Below are 25144 nucleotides of genomic sequence, written 5' to 3' on the forward strand. Positions count from 1 at the left end.
ATGGCAACCACCATCTCAGATTGTTCTGAAATTGTTTCTGTAGTTAGAAACAGATAAGATAAGCATTCCTGCATCATTATTTTGCTGAAAGACAAGTTGAGCTAATTCCTAATTGATTGCACCCAAATTGGCCAATTCAATTTGTAGGATTCATAAAATATTACATAATATAATACCCAACATCGAATTTGGAACAAACCACTTCTCAGCAATATGTGAGGAATCCAAATAAATGGTTAAAAGCCAGCCACGAACCCCTCCCCCCCAAAAAACCCACAACAAGCCCACCTCGATGGCCAGTATACAGTATCAGTTCTCTATGTTTGACAATTAGTATGAAGCTGCAGCTTGGAGTATTGTTAATTCATACTGTGTAATGTATTCTCAATACAAATGTGTTTTTCCCCCCCTTTGTGTTTTTACCCACCAGAGAAATTAACCATTGAAGTCGGTTGCATTTTTCCACATAAATTAGTGGGAAAATACAAGGGTTTTGCCCACTAGATACTGCTGTTCCTGCAACAACCCTTGATCCATTTTGCACGTCTCTTATGTTTATTAAATGGACCCTTATGCAACTTTGGGTAGAAGACCAAATAGCTTTTGCACATGGTAAAAATAAATGGTGTGGTCCTCCTTACAATTCAAGTCAGTCCTCCATGAATGCAATTCAAACACACATGCTGTCCTTAGGCGTAGGCGGGTGCTAAAATAGAACTTGGATCTATTTGTGATGCTCAACGAGCTGAAAGTCCTGCCTTTCAAATCTCCTCATTGGTTTTTAGGAGCATATACCCACATGGGTGATGAAAGATTAACTGAGGTTCATACACCAATCGGTTGTGGTAATGCACTGTAAAGTTGGTTGCCAACCGCCATATAAAGTCCAAAGAAGAAAAAGAAGAATGGAGGAGAGATGGCGAGAAACTAATTCGGTTTACTGTTTAATCTGTGGATTAATTGTCGGAGTAGAGGCCCTTGTGCATTTTAGGTAAAATAACAACCCAATGTTTATATCCCAGGACAAATTAGCTAGCAACAGCAAGCTACCTCGCTAAATTGCCATACATTTTTACCTGTCCCCAAATTCATATAATTGGTTCAGTGTTTGTTTTTATATTTCAACCTGCGTGTCCTGATCGCGTCTGCATGTTACATGAACGCGATGGCGCATGCAGATGCACGCACGTGTATAGTCTGGTCTGCATGTTAAACGGCTGCAACAATCGGGAGGCCCAGGCTACAGAAGTTACAAAACAATGTTTGTGATCCATTCAATAAACACAAGAGAGTTGCAAAATCGATAAGAGTTTGGCAGTAACAGCGGCATCTATTGGGAAAAACCTGGTACTTTCACACACATTTATGGGGGAAATGCGACTACAGTGCTAATTTCACTGAACAGGTGGGGGGGGAAAAACACCAAATTCACTGAGAATATACTTCATAGTATGAATAAAGACTACTCAAAGACGCAGCTTCATACTACTTGCCAAACATAGAAAAATTATACTATATATAATTTCATGGGGCTCCCGAGTGGCGTAGTGGTCTAAGGCACTGCATCTTAGTGCTTGAGGCATCACTACAGACACCCTGGTTTGATTCCAGGCTGTATCACAACCGGTCGTGATTGGGAGTCCCAAACGGCGGCACATAATTGGCCCAGTGTCGTCCGGGTTTGGCCCGGTGTAGGAATAAATTCTTAACTGACTTGCCTAGTTAAATAAAATAATATACTGTATTGAAATGTTCGATTTCAGCATACTCAATTAGCCTCATTTCTCATAGTTCAAATAATCTTTCAACAAAATGTTTCAGGAATGCTAATAGTATATGTTTCTAACTACAGAAACAATTTCAGAACAATCTGAGATGGTGGGTGTCGAAATCCTCTTTCGTGTGCTTTTTGAGGTGGAAGACTTAGAAGCTACATACAGTATGCTAACTGGAGATAACAGAGATAACGTATTAGCAACAGAGCTAAGATACTCTATATAATGAAGCAATAGCCACAGACCACTAACAGAGTTATACAAAGCCAAGTAAAAAAATAAAAATAACTTACTTTGTCATCACACAACCCATGCATCTCTGTCCACCCACAGACTGGAAAAATACATTTCGGGTACAGGTACTACTTACTCCCTTGGAAAGCATGGGTCAGGCTGGCTAGTCAATCAGGGCCTGGAGAGACTGCATCGCTAGAGCATGTACAGGGAGGGGTGAGACACATGAAAATTGTATGATTGGCTGAAGCCACGGGGTAGATGAGATATTGATTTCTCAGGTGAGGGCGAGAAAGAGTGAGGATGGGTGAGAGCAAGACAGCGCTGCTCCAGAAAGCAAATAAACAAATGCACACATCACATTGGTATAAAGGGATCGGGAGAGAGGCGCAGGAATGCGTAATAGTTTTTTATTTATTTACCCAAATTACAGCGTGCCATGTAAAGGCACAGGGATGAAGACCAAACAAACATGTATACAACACACAGGGTTGAATCCCAAACAAAAGTGCGAGGAGTACCTAGAATAAATACACCGGGCGAGATCCGTAACATACACGCACACAATGATACCAGACGGGACGAGACCCGTAATCATCTGCGCAATACAAGCGGCACGAAAGCCACGAAAGCCAAAACAACACACTTACTCACAGGACCAACGGATATTGGAACAATAATCGACAAGACAATGGTGAACAAAGGCCACACTTATACAATTACTAATCCGGGGAGAAAATGAGTACCAGGTGTGCGCAATGACACAGTTCAGTTCCCAGAGGCCGGTGACGTAGACCTCCGAAACTGTTGCACGGAATGAGCAACAGTACCAGAGGGATCCGTGACAGCACACAACAAAGTCATATAGCGTCTTGTAGCGCACTTGGCAGGGGATTCTGTAACAATGTTCCTGTTTCACCGTAAATTAACTTAGAAAACAACAATTCCTCACAGCGACACTTTATCTGCTACCGTGCCTTCAGAAAATATTCACACCCCTTGACTTTTTCCACATTTTGTTGTGTTACAGCCTAAATATAAAAACAATTAAATTGAGATTTTTTGTCACTTGCCTACACATAATACACCATAGTGTCAAAGTTGAACCATGGTTTAATTTATTTAAATTTTGGGGGGGCAGATCAGCTTTAATATTGCAGATAGATTGTAGCTTTCATCAATGGAATTGTCTGCATAATTTCCAATACCCCGTATATTCTTTTGTAAATAAACACTACCAGTCAAAAGTTTGGACACACCTACTCATTCAAGGGTTGTTCTGTATCTTCCTATTTTCTACATTGTAGAATAATAGTAAAGACTTTAAAACTATGAAATAACATATGGAATCATGTTGTAACCAAAAAAGAGAATATATAGTATAGATTTTAGATTTTAGATTCTTCAATGTAGCCACCCTTTGCCTTGATGACAGCTTGGCACATACTTGGCATTCTCTCAACCAGCATCACCTGGAATGCTTTTCCAAGTGTCTTGAAGGAGTTTCCACATATGCTGAGCACTTGTTGGCTGCTTTTCCATCACTCTATGGTCCAACTCATCCCAAACCATCTCAATTGGGTTGAGGTCGGGTGATTATGGAGGCCAGGTCATCTGATGCAGCACTCCATCACTCTCCTTCTTGGTCAAATAGCTTGTAGGTAGGTTGGGTTATTGTCCTGTTGAAAAACAAATGATAGTTCCACTAAGCGCAAACCAGATGGGAAGGCATATTGCTTGTCACAACACAACTGATTGGCTCAAACGCATTAAGAAGGGAAGAAATTCCACAAATTAACTTTTAACAAGGCACACCTGTTAATTGAAATTAATTTTAAAATATATTTTCCTTTATTATTTCCACTAAGCCTAACACCCCTAAACTAATGAACATCAACACTTAGGCTTCTACTTCCAGCTTATACATACTATATACATTTTTTTACGGACACAATCTATTTTACAATAGTTATATTTTGTTTGTTTTTAGTCCTGTGCTTCCTCTACCCTCAACCTCTCTCATCTATTTCTGATGTCCATCCAGTTCTATTTGTCAAATATTTTTAACTGTGCTGTTTCACAAACGTTCTGGACCTATATGCATTTTAAGGACACAGTATATTTTACATGAGTTATTTTGTTGTTATTATTCCCACTCTTCAGCTCCATTCAACACCTCCCATGTATCTCTTAAAACCTCTACAGGATCGGTGTCCCCGCCGCGGGACGGTTGAGCTAACGCAGGCTAATGTGATTAGCATGAGGTTGTAAGTAACAAGAACATATCCCATAGACATATCTGATATGGGCAGAATGCTTAAATTCTTTTTAATCTAACTGCACTGTCCAATTTACAGTAGCTATTACAGTGAAAGAACACCATGCTATTGTTTGAGGAGACTGCACAGTTATGAACTTGAAAATGTTTTAAGGTCAAATCTGCTACATTGTGCTAGAGCGGTACCTGTTCCAGAATATCCCTGCCCCGTTTATCTGCCATGACCTTCACTGGTCCGGTCAGTGGATCAGGCAGGCAAGGTTCTCCCTTGCTGCTCTTGGCTCCCATTGTGAAACTCAACTATACACACACACTCAAACACAAACACACAAACAACAGTGTTTAATTAGGAACATCTTCCTTCCTTTTTAATAAAATAAAATATATAATTATTCTATGTAATTTTAAATGTTATACCCACATGGTAGATCCTCCTATGCAAATTCCCATGTAGGTTTTCAAATGTATAGCTGGTTTCCCAATCATAACCAACTGTTTTACCAGTCCACTGATTAATTACATTTTATTTTTTACAATGTTTTTGTTTCTATCTCAGGATTGTGCCCTAGGATCACATAACTCATAACCATGTCATATCGTCCCATGGCCACCTCTCTGCTTCAACAGAGAAACACAACCCCTGTATCTAACCAGGATACTTCTGCTTGAACAAAAATATCCCAATTGGAAATCACCCTGCTTCAACAGGACGTTTGCCCTAGAATTACTTCCAGGACTTCCCCAATTCAGAAGTAACTCTGCCACAACAAACATTCTAACTAGGAGTGTATTTGCTACATCAAAGACATAACGTGCACAACATGTCCCAGAATATTCTATGGTGTTTAAAAGAAAATCAATCTCACCCTTAATTTATTTTGTCTGTCCGTAATGGCGTCCGAGGCGGGTCCGAGGCCATTACGCCATCCGTAATGGCATCCAAGCCGGTCCGAGGCGGGTCCCTTTCTGATCCATTTTTGTCGGAGTGTGGGCTCCCTGAGCCACGTCCAATGCAACCCTGCGCACAGGTAACCTCAGTCTCCTCGGGAGCAATCAGCAAGCAGAATTAGCAGTCCATCCTTGTTGCCAGTTTGTCAGCTAAAATCTAGGGGAATAGAGAGAGACTGTAGATTCTTCCAACAACAGTTTTATTATAAGATTTGCAAAAAAGAAGCAATCAACATCACCAAGAATGGTTCAGGGTTGAAAGCTTAACAAACATAGCCAGGTCTCTGCTTCTGTAGAGAAAATACAACCCCTTTCTGTATATGTGGCAGTCAGCAGATAGAGTGTAAAAACGGTACCTTGTAAAAACAGTAAAAGGTAATTAGTTGTCGGTGCAGACTTTAACATAGCACGAGGTTGATAGCCCGAGGGCTCAAACGTCTAACTGCATTCACAACAACAAACACTATAGTGTACTCCTTTCTGCAAGGTTCCATACATGTGACTTTCTGTAGATAGTAAACCCACGGGATTTCACATGCTGCGGGTGCACCCAACCGTCGCTTAGCTGTAAGCCCAGTCTTATGACTAAGTCACACCAAGACAAGTTTGTATCAGGTTAGAAAAAACACTGGCATATAACAAGAGACTATTCTTTAAGCAGTAAAACACGGGATAGCATGACTAATTACGTAATTTTCCACGACAAGTGTTAGAATTGTATCCGACATTGGCAGGTTGCTGATGTAGGCTTGCAGTCAAAGGAGAGGAAGGAGTCCCTGGTGCATTGCTGCTGTGCTTGAGACAGGATCACGTCTTAAAGATTTCAGGGGAAACCATACATTCCGGCAAAGGACGGGAGGTTGAAGATATTGAGGGTACTAGCAATGATCCAGACCAGGCTTCGTAAGATAGATGGGGGATTGGGAAAAAGAGCAGCAATAGTCAGATCTGTTGACAGTGGTAATATTGTCCTTACATAGCGCTCCTTAATGTGAGCAGGCTCTCAAAGACAGAATCACCAACAAAAAGGTAATATGTTGCCAAATGCATCCCACAATTTATTCCTGTGCAACAAGGAATTGTAGCATTTTATTTCTATAATATGTAATATGTGAATGACTTTCAATTACATATAGAGGCTACATGATTAGAATCAATATAATTTTGTGGGACAAATGTGCTAATCGTAAAATAAACAATGGAGTACCAGGATATTACTTTATTCAAAATGTTATGACAAAATCATCATTTGTAGTTAATGGAAAAATGGAGTGTAAGATGTAGCATAGTTCAGTAAAGCTCCATAAATGCATACATTTATACTGCTGCTTACTGATAGTGGAGAAAAGAGAATGTCTCTTTTTGAGCTACAGTTTCTGTATTACTGCAGTCAGAGAAATAGGGAGACCTTGTCGCTCTGTCACCCTCACTGTACATAGAGAGATTTGTGCAAGCTATATAAATAGAGGCACTGCTTTTCAACTGGGTTCGCCCGCCAAAAGAAGTAGATAATTAAACAAGAGGTAATGATTTAGATTCTTCAGTTTTGGTCTGGCATCAGAACCGGTGACTGAATTACCTTATTGATGTGTTGCGTCACAAGAGATAGCTATTTCAAAGTTATTCATGACTTACAGGTATTTGGAAGAATATCCAACAGGGTTGAATTGAACCCCAAGGAAGTTATAACATCTGCTGTTGGAATGCTGACCAATAGTTGGTTAGGCCTGATAGATTCAATATCACATGTCCCATCAGAGCACACCCCTGGTGTGTCTTACAGCGTTTGGCCAGCCGAGTGCTTCTGCAATTGCCCTGTTGGTGTAAGAGAACGTGTGTGCAAACATTTAACATTGCTTGGTTTGCTGACTCAACATGGCTCTCAGAAGTACACAAGGCCTAAGAACGTGCTGTTAAAATGAACCAGCAGTTTTCTTTTGTCTGCCAGGACACACAGGAGGTGGATGTCCAACGCTAGTGCGGTAGGGGTACACATCATGCATCAGCAGCCACAGATTTATGCACCTGTTGCACACTTTCCTACAATGAGAAATGCGCTTGCCTCGTCCTAGCAGGTGACGTTTTTAACACAGTTGTAGATAAGCATGACAGTTGTCCCTTACAAACTGACGCTGTTAGGCCCACACATGAACTGAGTGACATAACTTCCAAACTTCTTCCATTAAAGAATGATGGAGGCCACTGTGTTCTTGGGGAACTTCAATGCTGCAGAAATGTTTCGGTACCCTTCCCCAGATCTGGGCCTCGACACAATCCTGTGTCGGAGCTCTACGGACAATTCCTTCGACCTCATGGCTTAGTTTTTGCTTTGACATGCACTGCCAACTGTGGAACCTTAAATAGACAGGTGGGTGCCTTTTCAAAACATGTCCAATCAATTGAATTTACCACAGGTGGAGTCCAATCAAGTTGTAGAAACATCTCAAGGATGATCAATTGAAACAGGAAGCACATGAGCTCAATTTCGAGTCTCATAGCAAAGAGTCTGAATACTTATGTAAATAATGTATTTCTATATTTAAAAAACTTTCTAAACTTTCTACTTTCTAAAAACCTGTTTTCGCTTTGTCATTATGGGGTATTGTGTGTAGATTGCTGAGGAGTTATATTTATTTAATACATTTTAGAATAAGGCTGTAACGTAACAAAATGTGGAAGAAGTCAAAGGTTCTGAATACTTTTTGTAGGCACTGTATGGTAGTTATTTTGACTGGAATATTTGAAAGATTACTGAGTTTCAAAGGGGCATTTCTAATGAGGCTCATATATGAGAAAAAATTGTCAACCAGGAAATTGCTTTAGGAAATGGAATGCATGACAGCCAGCTATAGCTCCATTTTGTGCCCATAACCGGAGGTTTAAAATATACAGACGTAGTCGCAAAGATCCTGTAGTATCTCTTTAATACATTTTGGCTCTGTGTCTGGCTGTGCTGTATATATTTTTTGTGGCTTTTGCCCTATGTGGAAACAATGGCTTGATTTTTTTTTGTATGATCCTCACAATCGTCTCTCTTAAAGAGGCTGTCGTATTCATAATAGCGGCGGTCATCAGTCATTGGTTTGAGCCCGCTATGCTTACGGTAGCAGGTCTCCAGCCAATGTCTGTAGTCTTCCAACGACTCCTTAGCCTTCTGCGTGCAACTATGGATAGCTACCCAATCGATCATGGGTGGGTGATGTTCTTTTATGCGATCACACAGCATAAAAGAACATCACCCACCCACGTCTGCCCATCGCAGCCTTGATACGGAAAATGTGCGGGATCTCAGCTGCAGATGGCTTGCACAGCCTGGCCATCTTAACACAAGAGTTGGTGCATAGACACTAACTACCAGTCCCTAAATAAATTGCCAATTAATAGTTGATACGTTGAAAAATGGCTGCCCCATGCCTATGGAAGGCTCTAAAGCCCTATTAAAACACATAACTCCAGGTCACTTTGTTCTGAAACTTGTCATGGGCATCAAGGACATCACCCTGAAGACCTGTAACAAAATAAAGCAACACCTCATGGCCAATGTTCGCTCTAAACTGTGTGTGTGCACGGGTGTGCAGCTCCCCTGGACTGCCTCACAGAAGAAGTATCATCCTGCACAGAGAAGTACAAGATTAAACTTCTCCCTTAGTTACACTATCAACATTTCCCTTTACTTTGGGAATTGTGATCGAATCAATGCAATATTTGCCACTTTCAATGTTACATACCGAAACAAAACGAACTACTCAAGACTTAGTATGCAAAACTAACTGTACAAGAGATTTTGTTCTAGGCAGAACGCATCGGAGCAGGATTCTATTGGGTACTCAACACAGACAAGTGCGGCATAACCAATCAGAGCTGCAATAGGACTATATGCAAATAGACCATTGCCTTATATGGATCTGTGCCATTCAATTTGAACTGGACTGTGTTTACAGCATGAGCGGTGAAGAGTAGATGCGCTTGTTTTAAAATGAAATCGAGAGCTGCATGTAGCCACGTGTGCATATTTGTTCATATCCTTTGCTATTTAGTGAGTTATTAGCCCAGTTATAGATACTTTGTAGTCAGAAATGGGGTAGTGATGCTTCCTACAAGCACACAAAACATGTATATTTCTAGACTTTGAATAGTGAGTCGGGTAAAGTGCTTTCTTTGTCTTAAAGCTGCCCTAATGAATAGACTTTTGCCAGCCCTTGGTAAACAGGTTAAAATGACTTGCATTGGCTGGGAATCTACCAGTCTACAAGCTGATATTGAACACTGTAAACATGCTGAGAGGCAGCAACTGTGTCAAGAAGACAAGACTAAACAGAGAACAGAATAATAAGGAGTGAAGTTAGAAGCTGCACAGATGGCTTTGTATCAAGGACAGGGCCAGCAGCGGCAGGCTAAGGGAAGAACTCAAAATTATGGACAGAGTGGAAGAGGAAGGGGTAGAGGATGAGGAGGGGGAGCCATTGGTGATAGGTGGGCCAGACAGCAGCAACAACAGGACAAGAACTTTGTTTGTTATAACTGTGGAAAAGAAGGACATTTCGCCAGAACGTGTCCAAACACAAGGGGGCAGGGAGCAGCAGGGAGTGTTTGGACAACTGGACCTCCATCGAAAACAACCCTTTACAACCCACATTTGGACTGACGCGAGGTAGAGACAGTTGGCACCCTTAGACAGCATTTAAAGATTTTTTCAAACCACCGTGAGGAGCCAATGGTTTGTCTCTTCGTCAATGGTGAGTCAATTGAATTTCTAGTAGATACTGGTGCTGCAATGTCTGTCATAAATTCTAAATCTATGTCCAAACCTCCCATGTCAAATGAATCAGTTACCAGTGTAGGAGCATCGGAAGTGACTATGAAAGAGTTGCTCACAATGCCCCTACCTGTTAAAGTGGGTAACATATGCATTAACCATCAATTCATTTTTTCTGCATGTTGTCCTGTAAATTTGTCAGAAAGAGATTTTCTCTGTAAATTGGAAAATCAATATTATTTGTAAAGGAAAAGGCCTCACTGTTGTACAGCCTCAGGAGACATGTCATCTCATGATGTTGTCCGACACGGTCTCAACATGTGATTGATACTATGCATGGGACGTACAGGATATTTATGGGTCACATTAACACCCTACTGACAAAATTTTCTCAACTGATCACAGTTGTTGGGAACAGAAAAGCAGTTTTATGTCACAGACTGGTTTACATTGCACCACACATTTCTCACCATTGAAAAGAGATTTAGATAATGAACAAAAAATGGCTGACAGAGAGAGCTTACTTTGCAGTGACATGTATAGTGGGCCCCCATTTTGCGCTTTAAGTGTTAAATTGATTAAAGAACACGCTTTGTTGTATGTATTTAGTGACAGAGTGCCACGTGTATCGGTAGCTAAAACAGATGATGTTGCTTGGGAAGATACTGGTATTTGGTTGAAGTCTGTCTTGCAGGTCACTGACTGGAGCGGATGGGTCTAAATTCTCCCCCAGCCTACATACTTTGTGTGTTCCATTTTTTGGGGCTGTACATGTTTAACGAGATGAACATGGCGTTTATAGCACTTAACCAACTAAACAGATGATTTCCGTGGAGAATGAGTTACCCTTGTTGTTTAATCTCCCGGACTCTTTTTGGGCTAAAGATAAGTGTGACATTGGGCGAATGAGGGGGGTTGAACTGCTTACTGTCACACCTAAGGGCACACACAAACCAGGCAGAACTCAGTATCCTCTAAGTCAGGAAGCTATCAAGGGGATTCCCAATGTTCATGCTTCATTGGTAGAAGGAGGAGCTATTGTGCCTTGTTCAGACTCTCTGTTTAATACCCCCATTCTTCCTGTCCGAAAAGCCTCAGGTGATTGGTATTTTGTTCAATATCTCAGACCTGTTAACGATGCAGTTTATGCAAGGGCTCCTGTTGTGCCAAACCCCATTACGATTCTATCTGCTGTGCCGGCGTCGGCTAAATGGTTTTCAGTTTTTGATTTGGCTAACGCTTTTTTTAGCATTTACGTCGCACCAGAATCACAGTTCCGGTTCGCGTTTACGTTCCTAAACAAGCATTGGACTGGGACCTTCAGCCCCCAAGGTTACTCTGAATCTCCGGCGGTATTTTCTTCTGCTTTGGCACAAAATTTAGAGGGTTTCACCCCCCATGGGAGTACAGTGGTTCCTCCTTTAAAAGTTGTGTCATACTGTGCAGCAAGCTCGTTTGTCAACGATCGCTAGACCAGAAATAGTCCGAAGTTTACACCATCGTGGTGCTGATGTTTACTTTCTACATCTCATCAACATATCATTTCATAATAGGACCATATTTCCCAGCTGCTTGATGTTGTTTTGAAGTAATCACAAAATAACAGGCCTTATTTTAGTGCATTTTTCACCCTGCCAGCTCCTGTTAGTTCTATTGAGCACCGTGGCACCAACTCGCCTTCCGAACGTTCTATTCCCAGCTTATTTTTCAACGTCACAATGCCTGCTTCACTATTGTTGGCAATGAGACCTGCTCACGTTGTTTTGTAGTTAACATGTAAACAACAAAATGTAAACAACAAAAATAATATTGGAACTCTGCGGCCTTCCCATTATTTCCTATGAGGGAAATATAGGCACGTCTGTCTATTGCGCCAAATATCTCGCAATGTGTATATTTAGATTTTTTTCAAGTCGGATGTAACCAGTGTGAAATGGCTAGCTAGTTAGTGGGGTGCGCGCTAATAGCGTTTTAAGTCGGTGATGTCTCTCGCTCTAAGATCTAGAAGTAGTTGTTCCCCTTGCTCTGTAAGGGCCGTGGCTTTGTGGATCGATGGGTAACGATGCTTTGAGGATGGCTGTTGTCAATGTGTGCAGAGTGTCCCTGGTCCGAGCCCAGATAGGGGCGAGGAGAGGGACGGAAGCAAAACTGTTACACGGGTACCATTTTAAATCAGGAGAATTTCCTCTTTGTAATTGTGTAAGTCTGGGCAGCGAGCTCATTTGTCATCAATCGCTAGACCAGAAATAGTCAGAAGTTTTTATTTTTCCCCTACTTTTTCATTGCGCAGACAAAAGCACAGTTGACACCACCGAGGTGCGGATGTTAACTTTCTACACAAGTTGTTTTTTTCTAGTTTCATCCGACTAACAGATTGTAGTGGTAAAATACAAAGGGATACATTTTTATGGGATTCAAAGCATCACTCCAGTCAAAACAGGCTCTGCGAACTTTCAATTACATTAATTTGCTATAGGCTTGTGCTAGTGTTCCAGTTTAGCCAACGTTCTTAAGCTGTTTTGACTCATTCTATTGTCCAGCCTATAGATAGCCAGAGCGAATTTACGTAAGCACCCGAATGTCCATTGAGAAAGGACAACGACTATACCATTTAGCTAAGCTAAGAATGATGAGAATAATCAAGTCAATACATGTAGGGTAGTTAGATAGCCTATAGGTAATATACTGGCAAGTTTGATGTATAACTATTAACGTTAGGTAACTGGCTAACATAAGGGTACATACTGCTGTAATGATATGCTGTGTGGTTCGTAAGTACAGCGTAGCTAACAAATTGTCAGCCAACATAACGTGTAAGGTAACTTATTTGAAAAGTCATTACTTTATTACATTGAGTAGCAAGCTACCCTTTGGTCATTGAGACAAATCTGGTCTGTGATAGGAGGGGGTGTTTTCCACACCTTGCTCGACTATTAGACTATTCTTTAGTAAAGGTTGAATAGTCTATTGTTCAGCTATTAGCCCTCCTCACCAACTTGAAACAAATTGCTTTTCCCCTCTCATTCCATTCCCTCTTCCACACGTCATCATTCTGCTCCTGAGTGGCTCACTTGTGGGTGTGCTGGCAGGAAATGGCAGTATCTCGGTTGTGCATCAAGAATTCTGCATACAGTAGCACATTTGTATGAAGGTATGGTTATTCCCAGGCAAATTGTTATATGCTATGGAGGTACATTTGTGTCTTTTTGTCGAGAGCAAAACCTTTTTAATTTTCAATCGAAAATAATTGTTCTGAAATCAACTTTTTTCCGACACAAAGGAAGTCAAAGCGGACACCTACGAAGATGACATCTCAGGTAAGCAGCACTGGGCTGTATTGACGTATCCTAAAAATGACATCTGCTGCTTTAGATTGATTGGTCATATCTCAGTTATTGTTTTCATATCTATAAAAAAGAAGCTGTTTCCTTTACTTTCAGAGAGCGAGCTGACAAAGGGGTCGATAATGTAGATATTGGCAGATGCTCACTGTCTGAGGAACAGGCCGTGGAAGCTTTATTGCTGGCAAAAGTGTCATAACCAGAGGTAGAGGTAGCCTAGTGGTTAGAGCGTTGGACTAGTAACCGGAAGGTTGCAAGTTCAAATCCCCGAGCTGACAAGGTACAAATCTGTCGTTCTGCCCCTGAACAGGCAGTTAACCCACTGTTCCTAGGCCGTCATTGAAAATAAGAATTTGTTCTTAACTGACTTGCCTAGTTAAATAAAGGTAAAAAAATAAAAAATTGAACTTTTCTGTGTTCTTTTTCTCCATCTCTGCCTGTCTTGTTGTACATGGAACCTGTCTCACATGCATTAATTAAAAAACCCTTAAGATGTCAGCTGCTAATTTTCAGATTTACACCACATAAACACAGCCATTTTCACTGGACTATCTGTTGCTACCAAGTCATGATTTCCCTGGGGGTTAGCCTTGCAATAACCAAGTGGTGAGACACATAGCCCTCTATATTTAAATGTTTCAGTTACACTCCGATAGGTGTCTGCGTCACATCCAGTATCTTCTGTTGACATTATATTATATTGTTTGTCGTCATGTGTCTGTTTTTCAGCATAGAGTACTCTGTAGCCACTTAGTGTGGACACCAGGTGAGACCACACACACACACACAATACCAGTCTCTCTTCTTCACTTCATCCCTCTCCTCCTCCCTAAATCCTCTAGGTAATATCAGATGTTTTGGTGAACCCTTCCCGCATCTGAACTGGCTGACACAGAGGGCACAGCATTATCATAGGTGAGATGTCACTTGGTCAGGTGAACAGGAAGTATTATTAAAGAGATGCTTTACATTGAAATACAGACCGAGATGTAGCAGTCCCAGAGTTAATGATCCAAGGTCAGTTTTGCATTTCACCACCTCATTTATGATGACTGACCGTGTTAGAATAAAAAAAACAAGGTTTAATCATGCTCTCTCGTCTGCAGGTATGTTTTGATGTGAGATAGGAAGCCAGTCCCGTCATCGCCACCTCACCCGCTCTTAAGATAACCTTCGGGCCAACTGGGGGCCCAAGGCTGGTCAGGAGACACCGCAATTGTGATGAACATAGAGAATATTAGGGTAGCACTGTAATTCATGAATAATATGCTGTCTGCCTCGGTTCTAACCTTTTTCCCTTTCTGTCTTCTACACCTCTCTTCCCACCTCGTCTTTCTTCCTCGTTTTATAATGCACACCATATGTGCATTGAAGTATAGATTGAACTTGTATTTATAATTTTACAATTATCATAATTATAATGCATTTATGTATTTATAACACCTGGATAATGAACTTCTTTCAATAAAGCGTTTCACATTCTCCACTGGTTAAAATTATGTTTCTCATTGAAATACTATCCGGTGTCCTCAGATTAATGCAGATGAAGGGAGTTAGATATGCATAGTTATTTTTCTGTATATATGAATTACAAATCAATCATGTTTCTAGTCTATTGCATAGTTACAATGTGTATTCATTGATGTCCCAGGAGCAGGAGTGGTAAACACTGTTGAAGTGTATAATTGTAATACATACATGCAGAACCAACATCATTCAAATAATGGAGTTTGATATGACTGAAAAATAATGTCTCAGAGATTCATACCTGAGCCGCACCTTTATTTGCCAAGGAAGAGTACATGATCAGTGAATACATTAAATGTACAGGCTACAATGTGGGAATCTTATGCGTGGTAATAACTACAGTACATGTGTAAATAGGACTTGCATCCTTGGCACAATAAAGTTATTATATTCTACTCTTTCCATAGGCTTCATTAATGCCATTCAGGCTTGAAGTTGATACAAGAACTACGATAGTGTCGTGGCTTTGGCTATGCCGGATTAAGTGTTATGACATGTTATTCTATAAAATACATTCTCCGTAATTAATATTACCTGATTGAACTAATCATGTACATGTAATTAACTAGAGAGGAGGGGCACCACAAAATAATATTTATAGAGCTGTTATCTTCCGAATAAACTCTTAAAGACCTAATAATATTTTACATCAATAGCAGTCAATATTAATCGTCACCTTATTTCAGTCTCATCTGAAAGTTGTAAATTCTTGGTTATCTTCACGAACCCTGGCTAACTAGTTGAATCAGCAATACAAAATTGGGTTTAATTATTTATTTACTAAATACCTAACTAATCACACAGAATCACACATACACAATTAAATCATAACTTGATTACAAATTGCCGTCATAAAGGAAAACGTCCCTAGCGAGCGGAACAGATATGACAGCTTGTTACACAAAGGAAAAGGGTCTGGGTTTGAGTGAAAGAGCGGGAGACTGGAACAGAGGCGAAGCTGTGCTATCGTAAATACAGTATGCATTCTAAATTACCGCCCATTTGGAAAAGGAAAATGCAATAAATATTTACTCTGAGCTGTGCTTCGGTAGGTTGGTGGTAGATGGAAGGCCGTGTTGCCCAACCGGGTCCTTTGTCCTTTGAAGAATGTCTCTGCTGCTGCTGCTGAGTGGTAGACTGGATACTCTGTCTGTATTTATGACTGTCATAAACCTAACCCCAGGCCAACATCATGACAATAGCTAAGGTTCATGGATTGGTATGAATATTAGTCCAGAACCTAACATTTTAGGGTCCATACACAGATCGGCTACATACTGTAGCTAGCTACACATCCATAGACATACAGTTATTTTTATCCTCCACTACACAATAATCAAGTAAATAGTTAGCTAGCTATGTTACTTTAGCTGCATTGCAAAGCAAGCTTACAGAATTCTACATTCAATTTGCAGTAAATACTTTAGCTAGCTAGATTCTTTACAGCCACTGTTTCACAAGACGACAGCCTGGTTTGCTGGTTTTCTCAGGAGTGCCTAAAACATTAAACACCAACTACAAATGTATTATCCTAACACTAGCTAGCTGGCTAATGTTAGCTAGTCAGATAACTTGCTAAATAGTGATTTTCGTAAATTAACTTTATGACCAAAGCATATGCATTCATGTTTGTCTCTACATTAACTTCTTTGGGACAGGGGGGCAGTATTGAGTAGCTTGGATAAAAAGGTGCCCAGAGTAAACTGCCTGCTACTCAGTCCTAAAAGCTAGAATATGCATATCATTAGCAGATTTGGATAGAAAACACTCTGAAGTTTCTAAAACTGTTTGAATGATGTCTGTGAGTATAACAGAACTCATATGGCAGGGAAAAACCTGAGAAAAAATCCAACCATGAAGTTGGAAATCTGAGGTTTGTAGTTTTTCAACTCTTTGCCTATCCAAGATACAGTGGAAATGGGGTCATATTGCACTTCCTAAGGCTTCCACTAGATGTCAACAGTCTTTGTTTGATGCTTCTACTGTGAAGGAGGGGGGAATGGGAGCTGAATGAGTCAAAGGTCTGCCAGAGTGGCATGAGCTGGTCACGCGTGTTCAAGTGAGAGGTAGCTTGCGTTCCATTGCAATTCTACTGATAAAGGAATTCTCCGGTTGGAACATTATTGAAGATTTCTGATAAAAACATCCTGAAGATTGATTCTACACTTAGTTTGACATGTTTCTACGAACTGTAATATGACTTTTCGTCTGAACTTTCGACTGGACCTGACCGCGCGTCGTCAGTTTGGATTGTGTATTAACTAACATATTCCTCTCAATTGGACATTTTTTGCTTGACTCGTTATGACATTATAACAACTTACATCTGGTTCCACCGTAATGTTTTGCCAGCTATCATAGTTGAAGAACGCCACAAGGTAAGGGTGGCTCGCGTCAAAATTCGTCATTGGAACCACTCGATATGATTGGTCATATAAAAATCTTGGGACCCAAATGCATAATGAGTGGTCTACTTCCACCTTGTGGTGGTCTAGATCAATGAAGCCGTGACGCTGGGTACCTCTAAGTCCCGCGGTGGAAGCTCGCAACTTTTAAAGGAGGAACCACTGTATGTTAATACAGTATGCCGACGACCTGTTACTGTGTTCTGAAACCCAACAAGCATGCGAAGTCGACACCAGAGCTCTGTTAGTGTTTCTTGCTGAAAATGACCACAAAGTTTCTCAGAAAAAAGTTACAACTTGTCTCCCAAACAGTTAAATATCTGGGACATGACATTACACCTAATTGTAGGAAATTGGGTTTGGAGCCAGTTACAAAACAGCACATGATGACACTCACAGGAACGGCAGGCTATTGCAGAGCCAGGCTACCTGATTATGCTGAAGTCACTCAGCCACTTTCTGATCTCATTCACGGCCAAAAGATGGTGATTAATGATATGATAAAGAGGACACATGAAGGACTGCAGGCACTTGACAAATTGAAACAATTGCTAACCTCTTCTCCTTGTTTAGGATTGCCAGATCACTCCAAACCATTTAATCTGTTTGTTTGTGAGAAAAATGGTTTCATGTCATCTGTCCTCACTCAGAAGCAACGGGGAAGCAACGGCATGTTGCTTGCTATTCTAAAAGACTTGAAAGTGTGATTAGAGGGTTGGTATGTTGTCTCAGGGCTGTAGCGGCTGCTATAGAAGCAGTGTTAGCTTGTGCTAGCATTGTTGCAATGTGCTCATTAACCATTCAAGTTCCTCACGCTGTCCATGCTCTTATCTCACAGGCACGGACCACCCATCTCACTCCAGCGTGGCGCTTGCATTTTCAGAATGTGTTGTTGACAATGTCTCATGTGACACTTAAACATTGTACTGTTCCCATTCCGAAACTGCCATTGTCACACTCCAAGTAATATCTCCATACCACAATTCAATTCATCCTATCTGGGAATGTCAATGTGTTAATTACAGTGTCTTCCCAATAGGATGTAGCTGGATAAATGGAACATGCGCTTCTAGCATTCCCATTACACTGAATGTGGGGTACACCACTATTCAGACAGAAACAGACATTTACTCTCCACATCAATATGGCTCAGCCACGTTTACTGATCATTATTGGATCTGTGGTGATAAGGCACATCTTTATTTACCAACAAATTGGACAGGGTGCTGTGTTTTTGGTAATGCATAAAGCCAACTCCTCCATTCCAAGTATATTAAGACGGTTTAGAAGGAGCATTTCACAATTAAATGACGTTCCAATTGAGTCAAGACGATCCTCGAAACTTGAAAGGTTTTGGCGTGGGTTAATTCCTTGGTATGGGGCATCGGAAAATGAACATGATTTAGATCGATTAGGATATCATTTAGAATCTTAGGTGAATTTAACCACTTCAGGATTTGCGATAGTAAGAACGGAATTGCAAGCCGCTCGCCTCACGGCTATACAGAATAGGGTAACACTTGAGTGTGCAAAATGATAGGTGACCATTGCTGTACATTCATACCCTCGGGTGAGGGTAACTTGACTATGGTAGTGGAACATCTGAAAGAGCTCAGCAGTGATCTCGAATGAACACCAACCTACAGCGATTGGAATCCGATGGGTTCAGTCATTATTTGGTGTTATGGGAGCTACAATATTTCATTGTTTGATTTATGGCTTGGTTATTTTTTTTTACAATAATGCTTATTATAACTTATGTTAAGAAATTGTGCAGCAAAGCTGCTGAGACTGTTCTTGCCATGCCATTGCTGACCCCTGAAGGAGACGACTCATAACCCTATTTACCTGTTTTATTTCATATGCCTACAATTGTGATGTATTGTAATGTACTAAGTGTAAGAAAAGTATTTCCTTTTCCTCTTTTTCCTCATGTTAATACTTGTTTAACCTCTACAGAGTACCTAACCCGGATCCGGGAGCACCCCCCACACCCCCCACACTGATTAGCATCGCTAGCATAGCGTCACAATTAAATAGTAGCATCTAAATATCATTAAATCACAAGTCCAAGACACCCAATGAAAGACACAGATCTTGTGAATAAAACCACCATTTCAGATTTTTTAAATGTTTTACAGGGAAGACACAATATGTAAATCTATTAGCTAAACACGTTAGCAAAATGACACCATTTTCTTACTCCAACAGTTTCTTACTCCATCAGGTGCTATCACCAATTCGGCTAAACTAAGATATTGATAGCCACTAACCAACAAAAAAATTCTTAAGATGACAGTCTGATAACATATTTATGGTATAGCATAGTTTTTTTTTTTTAAATGTGCATTTTTCAGGTATAAATCACAGTTCTACATTGCAGCTGCAATCTGATATAGTGCTGATGCAGCCAGAACAATTACAGAGACCAACGTTATATAACTAATTACTTGTCTTAAAACATTTCAGAAAAAATACACAGCGTACAGACATTGAAAGCCCAACATCTGGTGAATCCAAACAATATTTCAGATTTTTTAAATGTTTTATAGCGAAATTAGCATAACTAGCTAATTAGCATAACCAGGCCAGCCAAAACCAGCTGGACGCGCGCGACCAGTTCACATGCACGACAGATATATGAAATAACATCGTAAATTGGGTCTTACTATTGCTGGTCTTTCATCAGAATGTTGATCAAGGTGTCCTTAGTCCTGATGAGTCGTTCAATCCATTCACAATGGCAACTTCCCCTCTTCATTTAGCCTGGGTACTGGTCGACTGGCACGGTCCATGTCCAAAGTTAAAAAACTCAAAGAACGGAACACGGCAAAACTCCCGAAAAAATTCTAATAATCTGATTAAACTATATTGAAAAAACATACATTACGGTGATATGGTCACATGTATCAAACAAACTTCGACACGGAGATAGTTTTCATCCGTAACGTCAGCATAACAAAAGACAATGCCACCTCTGAAAACGCGCATCTCAGAAACCGGAAGTTGTCGGTCACGCTAAAGAAATAGATCTTATTTCACGTCAGTACAAGATAAACAAAAAATTTCTCCTCTGACGTCTTCCAGACACCCAGAGGAAGAAGAAGGAAGTGTCATTCGGGTCATAGGTCGCGTGACCATATATAGGCAGAGCTTTGAAGCGAGCATACACATCTTGCAATCTTTTTCTGGCTCAGGGAAAGTGCTGTGAAATGACCTGTGTTTGACTCAGAGACTCAATTGGAACGGTTTTAGAAACCATAGCTTGTTTTCTATCCAATGCTATATGGTTATATGCATATAGTAACAGCAATAATTGAATAAGAGGCAGTTTAGTCTGTAGAGGCAATTATGCTAATGCGAAACAGCACCCCCTGTATTCTCAAGAAGTTAATGAAATGCTTGTAAATATTTTTCTATTAGGTTGAGACTTAGTCTCAAATGGGAGGAAATGTGGAAAATTACATAATTGGTCATGCTATCCAGTGTTTTACTGCTTAACTTCTACCGCCTCAGAAACCCGGATCCGGGAGCACCCCCCACCACCCCCACCAGTAATAAAGCTGAATAGCATAGCTAGCATAGCGTCACAAGAAAATACTAGCATCAAAATATCATTCAATCACAAGTCCAAGACAAAAGCAAAAGACACCATTTTTCTTTGTCCACCATTTTTTCTCTCCACCAGTAGCTATCACCAATTCGGCCAAATAAAGATATTGATAGCCACTAACCAAGAAAAAACCTCATCAGATGACAGTCTGATAACATATTGATTGTATAGGATAGGTTTTGTTAGAAAAATGTGCATATTTCAGGTAGAAATCATAGTTTACAATTGCACCCACCATCACAACTCGACTAGAATAAATACAGAGAGCAACGTGTATTACCTAATTACTAATCATAAAACATTTCTTAAAAATACACAGCGTACAGTAATTGAAAGACACAGATCCTGTGAATCCAGACAATATTTCAGATTTTCTAGGTGTCTTACAGCGAAAACACAATAAATCGTTATATTAGCATACCACATGTGCAAACATTACCCCAGCATTGATTCAAGGCAAAAAGAGCGATAGCATTATCACCACCAAAATGTATTAATTGTTTCACTAACCTTCTCAGAATTCTTCCGATGACACTCCTGTAACATCATATCACAACATACAGAGTTTGTTCGAAAATGTGCATATTTAGCCACAAAAAAAACGTGGTTATACAATGAGAATAGTAGCAAAACTGGCCAGAAAATGTCGGGCGCCATCTTGGACAGTGATCTAGTCTAATGAATAAATAATCATAAACTTGACTAAAAAATACAGCGTGGACAGCAATTGAAAGACAAATTAGTTCTTAATGCAATTGCTGAATTACATTTTTTTAATTATCCTTACAGTGCAATACAGGGTGCGCCAAAGCGAAGCTACCCCAAAGAAAATGGCGGAATATGCGTTTAACATTTTTCGACAGAACAACGATTTATCATCATAATTAGTTCTTACTATTAGCTGAACTGCCATCAGAATCTTCGGCAATGAATCCTTTCTCCGGTCTAATCGTCTTTTGGTCGAAAGTCGTGTCCTCTTGTCCAGTCGAAATGGCCACTAACGTTCAGCATGTACTAGAAAAGTGCCCAGCACTTGGAAGTGCGTCACACAGAAATGCCATAAAATCGCACTAAACGGATATAAATTGCTATAAAACGGTTTAAATTAACTACCTTATTATGTTTTTAACACCTATAACGAGTAGAAACATGACCGGCAATATATTACTGGCTAAACGAAAGCTTGGAAAGAGGCCAGTCCGACGTCCATCGCGCGCCAGGCGCAGGGAAGAAAAGACATGTACTTCCGCTCTTTGGTCTTTTATACAGGCCCTGATTGCGCAATCGACTCCATTCAAATTGTCACCACTTACTGACATCTAGAGGAAGGCGTAGGCAGTGTTTGTATCCTCATAGCATTCACAGGGACCTAAAAACTGACCTGGGAGCAGAGGCCAAAATTTCTGAAATCTCACTCCATGTCAGGGAAAGTGCTGTAGAATGAGTTCTGTTTCACTCAGAGACATAATTCCAACAGTTATAGAAACGAGAAGAGTGTTTTCTATCCAATAATAATAATAATATGCATATTGTACGAGCAAGAATTGAGTAGGAAGCCGTTTAAATTGGACACGTTTTCCAAAAAAAGTGACAACAGCACCCCCTGTCCTCATTTAAGCGCTCGGAGAAGACCTGGGACGCCGCCCTTATGCATCGACCGCCACCGCAGGACCGGGTCTGGCTCTCGACCTGAAACCTGCCCCTCCGCCTGCCCTGCCGGAAGCTGGGCCCGCGGTTTGTGGGGCCATTCAAAGTCCTGAGGAGACTGAACGAGGTATGCTACAGGTTACAGCTTCCCCCAGATAACCGTATTAATCCCTCGTTCCATGTGTCTCTTCTCAGGCCGGTGGTGGCTGGTCCACTCCAGGAGTCTGAGGTGCGGGAGGTCCTCCGCCCCCTCTGGACATCGAGGGGGCCCCGGCGTATGCTGTTCGAGCCAACCTGGACTCGAGGCATCGGGCGAGGGGCCTTCAGTACCTCTTGGAGTGGGAGGGGTACGGTCCGGAGGAGAGATGCTGGGTGCCGGTGGAGGACGTCTTGGACCCTTCATTGCTGCAGGAGTTCCACCGTCTCCATCCGGAACGCCCTGCGCCTCGTCCTCCGGGTTGTCCCCGCGGTCGGTGTCGGTGCGTTGCTGGAGCCGCGCGTCAAGGAGGGGTACAGTCACGACTTCCGCCGAAGTTGGTCCCTCTCCTTGTTCGGGCGGCATTCGGCGGTCGATGTCACCGGCCTTCTAGCCACCGCCGATCCACTTTTCATTTTCCATTTGTTTTGTCTTAGTCTTACACACCTGGTTTCACTCACCCAATTACCTGTTTATTATTTAACCCTCTGTTCCCCATGTTTGTTTGTGATTGATTGGTCTTTGTAAGTCGGTCCCTTATTGTGGGCTCGTGATATTTGCCTTGTATTTTTTTGTAATTTGAGTAAGGTACGTTGATTACTCATCTCTGCTGTCCTGCACCTGACTCTCTACACCAGCTACACACAGGACCCTATTACAATGGGATGACACTTCAGTACCAGCTAGCTAAATGTTAGCTTGCTCACTTTTTACATTTCTCTTAGCAGGCTAGCACAATGCTAAGCGATGGTCTATAACAAGGCTGCGATCTACAAGAAGGCCAAAAAAAGAATAATGTTCGCTAACATTGTACTTGGAATTTTTGAACTTGAGGTTCATGGTAAAGGAACATTTTAATAACAGCTTACCTCTTTTGTTGAAGAGCAGTGCAGATTTTGCATCAGCGCACAGTAGGTTAGTTAATAAATGAACAAGACATTTAGAATTTTGGTGGGTACAAGGGGGGGCATTGCACATCTCACAAGGCATGCGATGGTCTGATTGGTTGACAGATTTGTTGTCAGGGGCAACATAATAAAGACGATCCAGGAACGTGTCCTATTTGGTGAAATCACGTCGTGCCAGAAAGACATAGTAGGGGAAAAAGTGGGTGGCAGTGAGAGAGACTAGGAGGGAGAGAAAGACATATCAATAGAGGGTGAGGGAGGAGGAATGGGAGAGAGAAAAAGAGATAGAAAAGTGAAACAGAAATAGAGTGAGGCAGAGACTGCTCTTTATTTTCTCTCTTCCTTTTCCTGCGTTCCTTTAAACACCCCTCTCTCCCCTCTTCCTCCCGTTCTCACCTCTGTCTATCAACCCTCCCCTCCTCTTCATCCCTCGTAATTAGCCTTGTCCCTACGCACTTCGCACATGTTGCTATAGCGATAGGGCAGGAGGGCTAAATGCCCCTTTGTCTCTGCTGCTGCATAACCACACACACACACACACACACACACACACACACACACACACACACACACACACACACACACACACACACACACACACACACACACACACACACACACACACACACACACACACACACACACACACACTGCAGATAAATCCTCACATTATCAGCTTATGTTTGAAAAACAGTTACAGCAGGAGAGAATAAAGACTGTGATTAACTCCTCTCGCTTGCTGACAGAGGCACAGTGTGTGTGTGTATGTGTGTGTATCTGTCTGTGCTTGCACGTGCGTGCGTGCTTGTGTGCGTGTGATAATGTAGTAATGATGATGAATACACAGACAAACACCTTTCTTACAGACGCAATGCAGACACCACTGTGAGGGTTAAATATGTCAGTGGGTCTGTCTGGACAGGTAAAATACAGTTTTAATTCAATGTGATAGATGGATGGATGGCTGAGTGGATGGATGTGTGGACAGAGTAGATGGAGATGTAGAGAACAGTAAAGAAGATATGACATCTGGACAGTCTGTAGAGGAGGAGGAGCACGAGGAAGAGAGAGAGATGGACTGAGCGTGACAGAAGTGGAGAACAGATGGACAGCTGCTGCTTTCATACAACCTGTATTAGTTCTGAGTCTAAGATAAACAATAACAGCATGAGGTGGGATGGGAAGACAGAAGTGTGTACGAGAGAGAGAGAAAGCAAGAAAGAGAGAAAAAAAGAGGTGTATCGAAAAAGTGAAAGAGAGGGATTGTGAAAGAAAAATAGATTGAAGATATTCTCTGACCAAGCTTTCTCTGTAATGGAGAGTCAAATATAATGTACTTGGTGTCCCAGGTCTCAATCTGTCCTTGATTAGAGGAGAAGAATGAAAATCAGCACTGACAAATACAATTTATGAGAACCCTAAATGTAACTTTATAGTAGTAGCTCAGCCCACATAAAATACTACAGTTTACTTTCTAATACTATAGTACTGTAGAATTATATAGTATTCTGTAGTA

General features: G+C 41.2%; 1 long non-coding RNA gene across 2 annotated transcripts; it reads right to left on the reverse strand.

The window, feature by feature from the left end:
* Window positions 1-1890: 1890 nt before the first annotated feature.
* Window positions 1891-24186, reverse strand: LOC129863797 (uncharacterized). 2 transcript variants are annotated; one of them, XR_008761018.1, is made up of 3 exons: window positions 23590-24186; window positions 4474-5392; window positions 1891-3688 (listed from the first exon to the last, which is right to left on the reverse strand). It is a non-coding gene; the product is annotated as an uncharacterized LOC129863797 (long non-coding RNA). The 2 variants fall into 2 exon arrangements; XR_008761017.1 differs by lacking the exon at window positions 23590-24186 and adding an exon at window positions 5592-6160.
* Between the last annotated feature and the right edge of the window lie 958 nt (window positions 24187-25144).

This window comes from Salvelinus fontinalis, chromosome 10 (assembly GCF_029448725.1).
Source record: "Salvelinus fontinalis isolate EN_2023a chromosome 10, ASM2944872v1, whole genome shotgun sequence".
In the NCBI taxonomy this organism is placed as follows: domain Eukaryota; kingdom Metazoa; phylum Chordata; class Actinopteri; order Salmoniformes; family Salmonidae; genus Salvelinus; species Salvelinus fontinalis.